Source organism: Cinclus cinclus, chromosome 1 (assembly GCF_963662255.1).
Source record: "Cinclus cinclus chromosome 1, bCinCin1.1, whole genome shotgun sequence".
NCBI classification, from domain to species: Eukaryota; Metazoa; Chordata; class Aves; order Passeriformes; family Cinclidae; genus Cinclus; species Cinclus cinclus.
The window spans coordinates 9,564,328-9,578,406 of NC_085046.1; the positions used below are offsets into that span (position 1 = coordinate 9,564,328).

At 40.2% G+C, this 14,079-nt stretch overlaps 1 protein-coding gene across 1 annotated transcript in view; it reads left to right on the forward strand.

Annotated features, from left to right (window-relative positions):
• Positions 1 to 289: 289 nt before the first annotated feature.
• ZMYND11 (zinc finger MYND-type containing 11) overlaps positions 290 to 14,079 on the forward strand; it is a 105,562-nt gene continuing 91,772 nt past the window's right edge. Inside the window, exon 1 of the mRNA XM_062506543.1 lies at positions 290 to 328. The gene's annotated coding sequence lies outside the window, so the exon portion shown is untranslated. The remainder of the gene's footprint in view (positions 329 to 14,079) is intronic.

Here is a 14,079-nt window from a genome sequence, read left to right on the forward strand (position 1 = left end):
ATATATAATAAATAGTTAAAGATCCGTTTCAAATGTATTATTAAAAAAAAATAATAAAAGAAACAAACAGCAACTCCAGCAGAGACCACTAGAGTTCTCCTTTTCCCAAATATCCCTAGCACCATCCTAAACCCTGTTTACCCCAGAAACCTGAACTGTGGACAGACAGAAGAGGAGAGAGAGAGAGAAAATTCAGACACAATAAAACTCTGAGGGGAAAAATATGTGGAAGGAGGAGGCAGCAGCGGCCTGGGGAAGGGATTGAAAAGTTTCCCCTGGCTTAACTTCTCCCCCCCTGCAGCAGCAGAAGCAGCGCCAGCAGCACAAGGTGAGAGACTTTTAAGTCTGGGGAGGAGGGGTGTGTGTGCGGGAGGGGGGGTGAATTTACAGCCCTGTGGATATTTCTGCGTCTACCTCCCTGGCTTTGGGGTGCGAGAGACGCCGTGTCTCATGCTGGGTGGATTTTTTTTTTTTTTTAATATGATGGAGGATTATAAACATGGCGCCTTAAAAAAAACTACAAAATCATGTACACACTGTTCCAAGGAGATGGGGGAGAGGGGACAGGGGAAGGGCTGGGCACCAGGGGAGGGGGCAATCCTTCCCCGCGGGGTGCCGCATGAGGAGGGGGGAGCAATTATACTTAATAATAAAATGTGTGGGGCTGCGGGGGGGAGATGGAAGGCGGGATTTTTTTATTATTATTATTATTTCATTTTTCGGAGTGGGCAGGATTATCTGGCAGCCCGCTTGGAAAGCGAGGAGAAGAAGGGGACGGCGGCGGAGCGCGTGTGATTATTAACGGCGATTATTTTTGTCCCCACACCTTCCCCGGTCGAATTTCGGCTGGGAGGCGGCGGCGGGTCCCCCGTGCCCCCAGTGCCGAGTACAGCCAGCCCCGAGGCCGGGGCGGGAGGAGGTGGGGTGGGGAGAGGGGCGCTCCGGAGAGAATCGCCGCTTCCAGCGCTCCGCGCGGGCCTGCAAGGCGCGGGGGAGCCGGGGACTCGCGTGAGAGGCGAGGCCGGGCAGGGTGTGGTGCAGCCCGGCCTCAGCCCCGTCACCCCCCGGCACCGCTCTCTCCCACACGCGGGGCCACCGCTTTGCTCCCCAGTCTTCCCCGCTTTCCTTTCGCTCACACTCCCTCGCCGCCGCCGCATTTCCTCGCTGGGGAGGGGGATGCCTGCTTGGAGGACGGGTCTTGGCCCGAGTAATGGCAGCTGCTCGACAGCGCCGAGGCTCCACAGGAGAGAGACGGCGGGGCCCCCGCAGGCCGGGCGAGGGGCCACGGCCGCCGTGCCCGCAGGGGGCAGGGGAGGGGACGGGGAAAGGGTGAATTCAGAGCCCCAACCCTCCTCCTCCGGCGGCTGCGGGCGGTGCCACCCCTGCGGCCGGGACGGCCTCGCCGTCCGGCGGGGCACAGGGGCCGCGGCATCGCCTTGCCCCCCCCCCCCCCCGGCACAGCCCCGGGGGCTTCCTCGCTCCCCCCGTGTGCTCTGGGGCAGGGCCCGGGGGGTAAAAGGGGCGATTTCTCCGCTCTCCGCCCCCGACTCCCCGCGCCCTCCGGGGCAGACCGGGAACGGCCCTCCCGGGGCTGTGCCGGACTCGGCGGTTCGGGGAATGCGAACTGGCGGCGGGCTCGCTTTTGTTCGCGTTCTGGGGATCTTTGTGTGTGTGCACCCCCGAAGCCGTGTCTGCAGATAACTGCCCTCGGTGCACGTTGAGGGGTGTTCCCCTTCAGCCCTTCCCTCGGGGCTGCTCAGAGGCCTGTCTCCTTTTTTTTTCGGGGAAAGGATGGAAGTGTAGGTGTGGGAGTGCCCGCGGTAAGGATGATGGGGAGCTTCGGTGCGCTTTCCTGACCTTCCGTGTGTTCCAGACAACAGCCCCCCTGTAAAAATGCTAATGTTAAGGATTTGGGAAACTTTGTGTGTCTTTTGGGGTTTATCCTGAAACCAGCAGACTTTGGGAATTTGTTTTTGGTCTTTTGTGAACTTCACAGATCCTAGAGATGGTGTGGTTTGAGAAAAGGTAAAAGAGTGAAAAAACTTCACATGGGTGCTGTTTGCTTTTATAATTTAACCTGGGATCATCTGTCATGGTCTCTGTATTGTAGGAGTAATTCTGTTTATTGTAGTTTTAAGGTCTTATTGCAGTAGAAAAGAAAAAGAGTGGAAATGTTTTCTTGTCCTACTTAACACTGATATTTTTTCATTTGTCTTGCTTTTGTAGGAACTTGTTTAATATTTTAGGGGTGAATGCTGAGACAGGTGTGAGGAGGGGGGAAAATGGGAGGGGAAATGCCAGTTTGTGGTTCAGGTTGCACTCCATTGGGTTTTTCTAGTTCCTCATCATTCAGTATGAAGGACCTGGCATCTCTCCACATTTTTTTTTTTTTTAATTATCAACCATTCTTGAGTGTGCTACAGAAAGTCTTTAGGGAAGTCGGCTGTTTGCTGACTAATGTTTTGTATAAAAGTGGAAGTGCCCACAGAATAATTTCCAATTTTATGGGATTTATGGCATTAATTAATTCCGACTGTGGATTTATGGCCTTAAAATGCCAGTTTTTCCATGCCTAAACAAACCCTCTCTGCTTTGACCAGATAGGTGCATGGGGAAGGGAGGGAAGGGAATGGTTCATGGAGTAGGTAGTTCAACAGAGAGCACTTTATCTTGCTGATTGTGGATTTGGTTTTACTGAGTGGGGAGAAAGGTAACTATGTTGATGGCTCTGTTGCTTGTGCTGTGGTCTCTGCATCTGCAACTAATACTTGGTATTGAGTTTAGTAGCAAAGGTCTGAGTGAGAAAAATGTCTCTTCCTTTCCATCTCATGAACTGGATAATGGGATGGAAATTGTCTTGTGTTGACCCCAATTTTATAAGGGGAGTTGTGAGTCTGTGAATGTTGGGAGGGGTCTTAAAACTTTGGGGAAGTGCTAGAAGATACTCTTCAACAGTTTGAAACTTTGTAGAAAAAAATTTACGGGGCAGTTCACCTCCGAAGGTGTTTTGTTTTTTAAATCTAAGCAAGCACTTGGCAGCTATTAAATATAAATGTAAAAAATGCCAAATTCAGCTTGTTCACCAGAAATGAAAATTCTTAATCGTTTGACATAGTCCTTCTGTAGTATGAGCCAGAGCAATGTTTCATAACTTTTCAGGAAAATAGCAAACACTCTTGAAGTGACAAGAATTTCATGACTGGAATTGCTGTGCACACAATGTGTGTGACTGGTAGTTCATGTGCTGTGTGTCCATACTGTTTGCAGGCATTCTGTGGGCATCTACTGTTCAGGTGTCCTGGGTTTCCCCTGCCTTGGAGCAGAGGGGAAAAGGGACTGTTCAGGATGACCTGAGGCTTCTGCAGCAGAAGAGCCTGGGTCGTGTTTTTGGCCTAAGGTCATCTCAAAATGAAGTGAGACGGTGAAAGGCTGTGAAGTGTGTTTGGTATTTCTGCCTGCAAGTAAATAAAATATACTGGGTGCTGTTAGTGACATGGTGCTCCCTGAGCAGATGGACTATGAATTTGGCCTCAAACTCACCTTGAAGTGGCTCAGGCTTCATCTAGACCATTGTGGATTTCTACCAATGCACCACATCTTGGTGACCACTGAACTCTGCCATCTGCAGTCTCTCTGGGTTAGAATAAAATACCTCAAAAGGAAATAGATAAAAGATAACATTGAAGATGTTTCCTTAATTTTAGGCATCTAAATGTCTCCATAGATGCCTGCATTGTCTAGTTAGTTAGCAAATTGTCTCATTTCACACAGTTTGACAATGAGGGGAAATTTTAAGGTTAGGAGAAATGCTTTGAAATTGAAGACCCAATTTCAGTCAGCTAAAGTTCACAAATTTTGGACATACCTGTAACTAATTTTCATAGTGACTGCCTTCCACGGTCTTTCAGAGCATTTATCTCTGGAAGTGTGTGAAGACTTCAGGCAGTGTGAATCAGATCAGGCTAAAAGTTCTGAAAGAGGCACAAGGTGATGATGAAGATGAAGGAAATTTCTGATTTGCTTCTTAAATTACTTTTTAGCTAGATCCAGATTAGCATATCAGTAAAAGATATATTTTACCCATAGTGCAGGTTGTTACAAATGCTAACTAGAACTACAAACAAAATTAATCTTTGAAAGATATATGTGCCTCACTCCAGTGATGAACTTGGTTCGTAAAATGTGGAATTGTTTGAAATTACTGGCGAAATGCACGCAAGATTTTACTTTCCTGAATGAAGTAGAGTTTGGAAGTTTTTTTAAAAACTTAAGTCAGAGTTGTTGGAGCAATTCCTTTTCTCATGTTTATCCAGCAAATATATAAATTTGTTTCAGTTCCTGACCCTGACTTTATTAGTTGCAGTGGTTTTCCTGGTATATATAATAGGACTTTGCTTAGCCATCCTTCTTTTCCTGATTGTTTTGGAGGCAATGTAGGATCATGTTCTTTATCTGCAGAGGGTTTTGCGCAGATTGGTTTTTGTTGGGTTTGATAGTCTCAGGATGTGGTGAACACTCCCACAGTACATGTGTAGTACCTGGAGCATGGTGCCCTTAGTGGCTGGGCAGTGCAGTGTATGTCATCTTTTATATAACTCATACATTTTAGGCTGTCAGTGTTGCTGGTGCCAAACATTGTGAACAAAAATTGTTCTTGTCAGGTTCAGGATCATTTTTCATCAGTTGAATGTAAATTTATCTCATAATTGGGTTATTGTTCTAAGGTTTAATCTTCCAGTCGCGGGAGTACAGCCTGCAAAATAGGTAGTTTATAAGATGACGTAATGGCTCAAATTTTCAGGAATTTTTAATTTTTTTATTGCTGAGACCATATGAAATGCAAAACAAATGTGGAAACCTCCACAAACCCCTTCATTCCTGGGTGTAGTGGAGGTGATTGATGGACACCAGAGAGGCTGTGTACAGTACAATAGACACTGTGGCCTCAAGCCTGCACAGGTGAACTCCTGTGGCACATGGGGCCATCTGGTTTCCAAGGTCTCTCCACATGCAGCTCCCAGAAACCCCAGGACAGGATTGAGGCCATTTTTATCACTATATTTTCAGTTGTAGTACTTAAACATAATTTTATCATCTCTTTAAACCAATATCTTCCATCAAGTAAATTGTGAAAGCCTCAACTCTGTCCTTTTATTTATTTCTATCATGCTGTGAATATTGAATTATATGGAAAAAAAATAAACTGGGGTAAACCTAGCATTTTAGTAATATTTCATTAATAATCTCTTTTTTTTTTCCCTGAAATGACCAGGGCCTTTTAGTCCTGTGGGTAGGCAAGAGCAGGCACTGTGGTGATACATAATGACATGTCCATGAAACCAAGTTAAAGCTCATGGTGTCTAATTTTAGCCAGCTTTGGTAATATCCCATCAGAGCCTGATCCTGTGGCTGTACCATGTAGATAAATTGAGAGTTTTGTGTACAAAAAGCCTGGTTTTAATTTTCTTCCAATCTCTCATTTTACACTTCACTAGAATGCAAAAGGTGTCTTGTTACAAAAATACAGAGAAATGTGATTTGAGTTTCAAGTATGTTACTGGTTAAAAAGGCAGTAAAAATTTTTAATTTCAAAAGTAGAAGTGTATTAAAAATATAAGAAAAAATATGGTTTCTTAGTGTACTTACTAAAAATCAGAATCTTTGCATGTATCTTTATACTGTATTTAGTTTTAAATTCCAGGAATAAATAATTGCAGAAAAAAACATTTTGAATTCATGATTATGAGTCTTCATACAACTCTCGCTTACACTATCATATAAAACTAATTCTTAACAAATAATTTTAACACCAGACACAGTGAAATTTAAAGTACTAAAATCCTCTTATTCATTAAAAAATTAATTTAAACATGCCGAGAAAAATACCAGTAATATCCTATTCACCCTTTTTGTGGAAATTGCATTTTTTGGATACAAAGAACTGGGCTCACTGTCTTAATTTTTTATCCATAATAGGATACTATTGATTTGAGGTCTAGTAATTTTAAAAAGGAAGAGTTAAACATATTCCTTCTTACCTCTCATTTCTCCTATGTTTGTTACTATGTTCAGTATAAATCAACTTGTGTTGTATTCAAATCTATGGTTTTAATGCAGCTGACTTAACAATGTTTTGGCTACAGAGTATAGGACTCTGCTAGTAGGTGTAGTACTCTAAAGCAGTGTTTTGGCAAGAGGGTATTTGTACTTTGATCCCATGCACTTAGGGCATGGCATTGTTATCTGGTCTTTTAAAGAGAGCTGGATGGGAGTTGCGTGCTGTGACTCACGGGACATGGCACTTAGTTTACTAATTTTAGCAGAGCGATTCTTGTCTGTCAGCCTTAGGTTTTATTTGAACCTTCTGGAAAAGCGATGAAGCGAAACAAAATGGAGTTGAGAGAAAATTATTAGCAGAATCCCAAAGTAGCTAAATATAGTACACAGTGAAAAAGAAATTAAAAGTATGTAAGCTATGTTTATTGCTCAACAAATAAGAGATCTGAGAGACTGATCTGAGAGCTTTATCTTTCTTAGCATGCTATCATTTTCTATTAAGTCTCACACAGCATTTATGCATTCAGTAAGAGAGGATCTCACACTACAGATACCTGTTTGCAATTACAGATGCTTCTCCAGTCAGAAACCAAGCACCAGCCAAGTCTGCACTGGCTGCTTGTGCCTTATTGCTATTTTCTTGGTGTCATTGCTTGTAAAAGAAAACTTCAGAAGAAGACAAAGTCTGTACCTTGCATAACACTGCAGTGTGTGCATTCACATGCACAAATTAAAGTGGAAATTCTGCCTCAGAATGGTGGGGGTTTCTCCAGTTTTCCTTCTGGTCAGATGTTAATTTTGTGATCAGTGTCTTGTGAGCTGTCATTGACTTCAGAGACAAGCTGAAACCCAGAGTTTGTGCATAATCTCCTACCCCCAAGCAATTACTAGGATCTAGGTTCAAAATTGTACAAAATCAAAACAAAAGAATTGCTATTTCATAAAATGTAATCACAGGCCACACAGTCACTGATTGTTCACTGATGAAAATTGATATTCACTGCAGAAAATTCATTGTTACCCATAGATTAATATTAATATAATGATGGAGACCTTGATCATATAAGCACTTGTTTCCCACAGGCATGAAAATGCATAGGCATTGGAGCATACTGATGAATAAGTTTAGTTCCACAAAATAGTTTTAAAAATTATAACTTTACATATGACTAATATTCAAGGAGGAACACAGTCAAAATTAATTGTGCCGGTCTAATTTTATGTAATGCTGTACTTTTGATTCTCCTATGGAGTTACATACCAATGTTACATGGGCATTTTTAATGAGTTTTCAATATCAACAGTATGACTTAGTTTTTTTGCACATGCTAAATTTTAAATTCATGGTTGTTTCTATTGAAGTTAAGAGACTTTTCTTACATGTACATTAGTCTTTGAAGGAATTTACAGTGCTTGTGAAAAGAACAGAGAAAACATGGATAGTATTTTTCTGTTAGTTATTTCTGCCATTTTCTGTATATCTTAAATTCTGTGTGTTATAGTAGACCTTAGTTATAGACAAAGAAAATGGTAAAAGAAAAAATTCCTGCTGGAATAACCAATACCATTATGAGAATAAAGGTTTATTCTTACATCAGGAAAACTAGAAAACAGATATGTTAGGAAACTGTGTATTTTAACACAGTTTCAAAACAATGGAAACTGTGACTATGCAAGCAGGCTAAGTAATCAATTTTTTTTTTTTAATCATAGAACATAAATTAAAGACCTGAATTCTGAAAGTTATATTGATTCATCCTATTCTTATCACTTACCTGCAAACAACAGGCAAACAAATTGTTTGCAGTGAGGAATGTTCTCCTCACCTTGTGCTTCTTGTCCTTTGTTAAGCATTTAAAATTGCAGGAAACTTTATTTCTTTTTAATTAAAAGCAAAGAATACTTATTAGTCGTTTTCCCAGGAACCAGACTGACGCCATTTTTAGCTTCACATAACTATAGTTGAGAATTTAGGACATTCCTAAGAACTGGTTGCATGGACTTCTCTCAGGAAACTTCAGTGTCAGTCATCACATGCAAGCTGATATTTGAATACGGTATGGCACATTGAATAATTTGGCATTGGCTCAAACATCAAAAATTTGATTTTTTGTTCCCAAATAAAAATAGCTTTCTTGAAACTTCTTGGTCATAGTTAAATGTGAGGAACAGTGAGAAGGAATGTACATTTTGCTAACAGATAACTCAGGTTTATCTGACCTCTGCCTAGAGTGGAATATCAGGCTGTTTAAAAGCTGCCATATTAAAATATTGTTTGTTTGTTTGGGATTTTTTGTGTTAAAAGAAGATGTTTTGTTTCACCGACACAACTTTTTGAAGGAGAGAGCTGATGCATACCTGGGAGATTTCAGACTGACAGTGTTGGAAAGTGAGAAACATGGACACTCCCAGTCTGTAATTGTGTCTTTCAGTTTTGTAGCTTTGTGTTCATCTTCTACTTAGACTGACCTGAAATAAATAGACTTACAGGAAATATTTGTTGTAAGAAAGAGATTCTTCCCATTTCCTGCACACTTTCTACTCTGCTGGCTCCCAGAAGGCTTCTTTGTAAATCTCCTAATTGGAAACATACTCCTAACTTCTCTCTGGTTCCAGACATGAAATTTCCCCTTGTTATTGAACTTGCACCTTTTAGGAAATACAGATCACAAGTCAATCATCTCCACAAGCCAGTTTGGTTTGGGGTTTTTTGTTTGTTTGTTTTTTTTAATTCATGCTGATACTCTTTTTCTCAATAATTTTAAAAATTAGTATAAAAATAACCCATTTCCCAGTCAACCAAGTATTAACTTAAGTCGTAGCACTAATTCCTGAAAACATGGCTCTTTCAATAAAATGGAAGGATTTTGTTCTTCACACAGGCACAGGAAATGCCAATAAATATCAGCTGAAGCTGTGTGGTGGCGCAGATTCTTGGAGTACAGGTGCACCAAGGAGTGAGGAGCTGAATATGGTTTGCTCTGCCAAGTTAGTGAATAAGTAGTTACAGGGTTTCCTGGGCCAGTGGGAAGGAATGGTATCCAAATTTCTGCTTGACTCTTCTTCCAGTAGAACTGCCTTTCTTGATCAAACTAGCATGTCATGTAATCCAGAGTCTTGTTTCCAGCCATCAGATGTCTCCTAAAAAAGGTGTCAAAAATCAAGCAATTTTCTGTGGTGGAAAGCTACAGATAACTTGTTTTCTGTACTATTACAGACAATAGCAATTTAGATTATGGCTCCTGTTTTTACACGAGGAAGTTTTATTTGTTCCATTTTTTGAATGTTTTAATTTCTCTTTCCTGTAATAACTGAATATTTTAGCTGCAATGTTGAAACCTGCTGCTTTTTAGGTCAAGCCTGTTCTGTCCTCTCCACATGCCTTGCAGCCTCCCACTGCAGTGCTCTTTCTCTTTGCGCATTTTTCAAGAGCTTCTTCCTAGGTAGCAGGAAAGAGCCATGTTACACCTGCTTCCCTGAGGGATTTGATGGAGATAAGAGACCTTGAGGGGTGAGTTAGTGAAAGGCTGTAGTGGTTGTCTGCTTAGTACAAGTAAGAGCTGGGGAATGCACATATGAAAAGAAGAAAGGGAGAGTTTGTTGTGAAATGCACATTAAGTGGAAGTCAAGGTACACCCTTGTCACAGGAGACAGGGCCACTGACTTTGCTAATGTCATTTGGTGCAGCTCTGTTGACTTTAGTGGAGCAATATTAGTTTACACCTGCAGAAATTTTTCTCCTGAATCTCTGGGAATGAGAATATAAAATGAAGTGTTTATGGGTGAGTGACAGAGAGAGTGCATGCGAGAGAGAGCATGCACGCACACACTTTCAGGCCTGATTGATCGTATGAAAAAACACCCTGGAGTTGAAAGAACATTATTTTAAATTAACATTCATTATCTTCACGCGTGAGATAACAGTTCACTTTGGACCAGATCCTAACACCATTATGTTTCCTGAGCAGAGACTGCTTTTTTCCTTGAGTGAGGTTATTCAGTATGAGAATGGCAAAATGCAGTCAGATCTTTGACAATTAAAATACATGCTTTAGTCACTATATGTTGAAATAAAGCTGTGTTATTTCTGTCAGGAAAACTTGGGTTTTTTTTTTCTTTTTAAGAAAACCATTTAAAAGAAATGGTTACATTTTCTTTGAAATGTGAAATAAAAAGTAAGGTATCTTTTTTTTTTCCTTTAAGGTCTCATCTTATGTCTGGAAAAGATTGCAGCCATTTTAATTCATGCTGCATTCATTGATCCAGCAGTTAAACCATTTAATCACTGTGCAGCTAGTTTGTCTGCCTATTGGATGCTGTTAAAGTGTTCAGTAATACACTTTGGGTTGTTGGCTTCTAAATGTCACTTCTGAAAAAAAAAGAAAAACCAAAAAGCAAACGAACTATGAGCACCCCAGTTAACTGATGAACATTATGAGGGAAAACACAATGTGAATTCATGGTCTTATCACTCAATTCTTTTTTTTGTTTTGTACCTAATATAAATAGAAAAAAACCAGATCATAGCAAACAAAGGAAAAATCTGATTTTGATATTGTTTGGCAGTTCTTTTAAATACAGAGTTTTGCAACATTAAGTCATCTAATTAGGGAGCAGCTTGTATGAAATATTTTCATAACAGACATAGTTTGTGAGCATGGAAATGAAAGCCACATTTTAAAATTATAACCCCAAATAACTTTCTGAATTTAAATATTACTCTGAAAATGGCTTATTCTGTAAGTATAATAATGTGAAAGAAACTGGGAGAAGTTTGTATTTTATGTCAACATCTACTACATTGAAAACTTAATACCTTAGACTCAAATGCTGCAACTACAGAAACCAAATAATCTAAATACATAAAAAAGGAAGGAAGTGTAGCAGCAGCTAATAAGTGGCCGTGAAAAGCAGAGGAAAATGTTGTGATGCTTTTAAGTGGCCTGTATTTTCTGAGAGGAGCTACTCACAATCAAATAAATCTCTTCTTGGTATGCAATAGGCATGTCCAGAGAGAGATGGTAATTTCTTTGGCAGTGATGGACTTGGCACCAATGGTTTTTAAAGGGTCACCCATGTGCTTTTCAGTTATTTCCCTGCAGAGATGAAAAGAGAAGTTCATGCTCTTGTGAGTACTGTTGTCTGTCTGAGTGCAGGTGGAACAAGAAAGTCGTGTTTCATATGAAGATGGGAACTGTATTTCCTTCTTGTTCCATGTCAGAATCCAGACATGCCAGTTCCATCTGTTTATGTCTGGATCCCTTGGCCTGTTTCCTTGTGCTTTCCTGATCTATGCTGAAAGCTTCATCAGATGAGAAGTTATGATCATGTTAAGTGTCTCTCTGTACCTTCAGCAGAGAGACTCTAAACAGAGGAGAGGGTCAATTGTTCATCTTATTTGTTGTTTTCATAATTTGAGAATTTTTCAGTGGTTTCACTCTCTGACTTCTAATAGCTCCTCTGCTTTATTGTGTTAATTATTACAATTTTGGTGCAACTTCTTGTTATACTTTCATCTGGGCATTCTGGGATGTCATTCCTTTTTTGAAGTAATGTCATGATACATGTACATGAGGAGTTTGACAGTAGAGGAGGGATTTGACTAAAGGTTTAACAAATGCCATCCCACTGCTGAGTTAGACCTCAGTGAGGCAGTTTTAATAGGGATCTGATACTTTTGCTCTCTTTCTTTTGGAAGAACATTGAAAGGGCTGCAAACTCAGACGAATGTGCTGTGTCCTCACTGTGTATTTCTTTAGCAGTAAATAGGGAATTCAGTCATGGAAGGCAACTCGGTGAGGTTAAAGAAAGAAAGGTGCTGAAATCAGCAGCATGTCAAAGGAAAATGAGAATTCAGTGACAATAAAAGCAAAGTGTCAGTGTTAATGCAACATACTTTCAGGTTTTGAAGAGCTGAAGATGCCTCTTAAAAGCAGGTTTGGGTGGCTGAATTGCAGTTTAGGAGCTGTCGAAGGACAAGGTGTTACAGAAGGCTGAAGTCCTGGCAGCAGGGCAAACAAGCATCCCTTGAGCTCAGCCCATTCTGCTAGGTGTGGTGACCAGATGATTATCAAACAATACGTGAAGTGCAATATTGTAGCGGGTATCAAACCTTTTCACGTGTAAATTGCTAAATTTAAGAAACAAAAAGGGCTCTTGACAGCTTGAAATTACAGCCCTGTTTTCCCACGTTTCTTCCGAGTTCCACTGAATTAATGAAATTAACTGAGCTGCCGGAGCCGCTGGAGAGCTGCTGGTGAGCCGCTGTCGCAAGAAGCCCACATCGGGCAGAAGTGCTGATTTACTGTCCCTTTCTCTTGAATTTAAATGATGACCTTCACTTCCTGCGTCTCAGACTACAGCAGGCTGCTGGGGAGGTAGCCTTGAGAAGGTGTTTGCTAATGAGGCTCTAGCACCTTTGATAGCTGTGCTAGATAATCAGAAAGTGATAGATGATGCGGTATTGTGTTTGGAAGTTTCATTTAAAGTGTATATTTAGGTACTTATAATTTTGACCCTTTCAAGCCATTTGTACAACCTGATGTTTTCCACAAGAGTATGGATGTTGCCCTGGCTGAATTCCAGTTTGGCTAAATACATTCTGAGTACCTACATTTCTGTGAAGTTTCATCTGGATTTTGTTACTGTTGTTTATTTAAATAGTAATGCATATGTACTTGGAAACTTATAAAATCACAGCGCAGCACAGGATAAAAAAAGTTAAGAAAATCCCTGCTCCAAATTACATTTGGTATTTGTGCATGAATAAGTATAGTGTGGCATGATGCAGTACAGAAAAAATATGAAATGGCATATTCAGTAATAGCATTCATAGAAGAAGTAAGTTTTCAGAGTTTATGAAATAGGTTAAGTTGGTGAGTAGTGTGCACTGTTGAACATATGATGTATTGTGCAGCAGGAATGGATATAATTCACCAGTAGGAGAAATAATGCTTGTTTGTATTGTAGTTAAACTGTATATATTTTTACAAGGTTATCAGGCATGGATTTTACATGTGTGTCAGCAGGGGAGTGGGAGGCGATTTATGTGGTGATGTCAAAAGGACTTAGGCAATCACAGATCTTCACGTGGCAATCATCCACCGGCACACAAACATTTCTCTTTTACATAAAAAGGCACATTTTATCATTTACCACTCAGTCTCTCAGAATCCTGCTTAAATTGCAGTGGAAAGCACTTGCTGTTTGTTACTGTAGAGTTAGAGGTAGGTGAAAAAGAACCCAAGCCACATCCTGTTGTGGAGAGATATTTTGCAGAAATACAAACTTTAAAGCTGCAAGCTTGCTGTTAAAACTGATCGATATCAATAGTCAATATTAACCTGGAATGGGTTTCCAGAGGAGATCAAAATAATCCAGTATTAGACCATACTACAAATCCAAAGGAGTCTAATATTGACAATAATTGTTGTAGTGTTCTTCCAAAAATAACTTCTCTGTTTAGAGATACTTCATCCACAGTGCATATGTACCCCATTAGACAAAGAAATTAGAAGTAGATGGGAAAACAACTTTCATTTTAAAAAATATTTCAAGAAAAATGCTTTTGACTAGTACTTGTGAGTGAAATCATACCTAGCTCGAATAGATTGTTCACAAAAAGAGGTTTGGGGTTTCTTTGGTTTTCTAGAAATGGGAAGAAATATTTTGAAGATATCTTAGACTTTTCATATTAACACTGGTGTTTCTTATTGTTACTAGTTCTTTTTGCATAACTTCATTTCTAGTTAAAATAGAAAATACTATACTATGTACTTACACAACAGAAAAAATTAGGACAATGTATGGGTTTCTGAAAACTGCTGTCCTTTTAATTTTGGTCTGTTCAATGGCTTGTCCTTATTTTTGGAAAGAATTTTCCGTGTCACCCAACTTAAATAATTTTACCTGTTTCTTCTGTATCAAAATGTGAAAATGCCATCACAAGCCCCTGTGACAGCAGCCAACCTGTTGGGTGTGAAAGGGTTGAAGCCCCATCTGTCAGTGCTCTGAGACAGACAA